Consider the following 948-nt stretch of genomic DNA (forward strand, 5'->3'; position numbering starts at 1 on the left):
TGTATGTAAAATGAATGGGAAAAACAGAAAGTAAAACTGTAAAGAAACAACGACAAAAAAAGTGACATGAGGAAAGTGATTGGAAGATCGAGTGGTGTGTATATGTGAGGGAGTTTAAAGTAGTTTTAATTGATGGAGAAAGTCAAATGAATGATTTACAACAAGTGCCAGCTGATAATCAACTTATCATAGTTGCAACGGAACTGTTAATCTATAATTCAAGCAGTTAATCCGATTAGAAGAGACATTATGGTTTTCGGCCAAGCAATACGTTCTCTCAGCCACTAAAACCTCCCCCAGCCCCATCCTGCAATGTGAATTTTTTTCGTTTTTACTTCATATTCAGCAGATGATGAATCCTTATTTTCATTTTGATATGAATAAAATCTCAAAGAGAAGCTCAGCAAAGAAAATGCAGAGATTTATTCACAAGATCTTGGAATATATATTATTTTTTTGAATCCCAGCACTCCACCTAGATGTAACGTCACTACTGAGAGACATAATAATGATAATAATAATAATAATAATAATAATAATAATAATAATAATAATAATAATAATAATAATAATATTAATGGCACTGCACACATCCTACACAAAACACTTTCAATACAGTAACCATAAGAGCATCACAGCAAACCACAGCACATACCCAAGGCACACAGAGCTGCGCTCGGTAGTGAAGTGAAAGCACGTTATAAAAATAAAACTGCTGAACAATAATAATAATAAAAATATTCAGACAAATGCATAACAAAGACACCAGGACTTACAAATATATATAACATACAGCAAATTGCACTACTGGGCACTGCACACATCCTACACAAAACACTTTCAATACAGTAACCATAAGAGGATCACAGCAAACCACAGCACATACCCAAGGCACACAGAGCCACGCTCGGTAGTGAAGTGAAAGCACGTTATAAAAATAAAACTACT

This window comes from Octopus bimaculoides, chromosome 15, assembly GCF_001194135.2.
Source record: "Octopus bimaculoides isolate UCB-OBI-ISO-001 chromosome 15, ASM119413v2, whole genome shotgun sequence".
Lineage (NCBI taxonomy): Eukaryota > Metazoa > Mollusca > Cephalopoda > Octopoda > Octopodidae > Octopus > Octopus bimaculoides.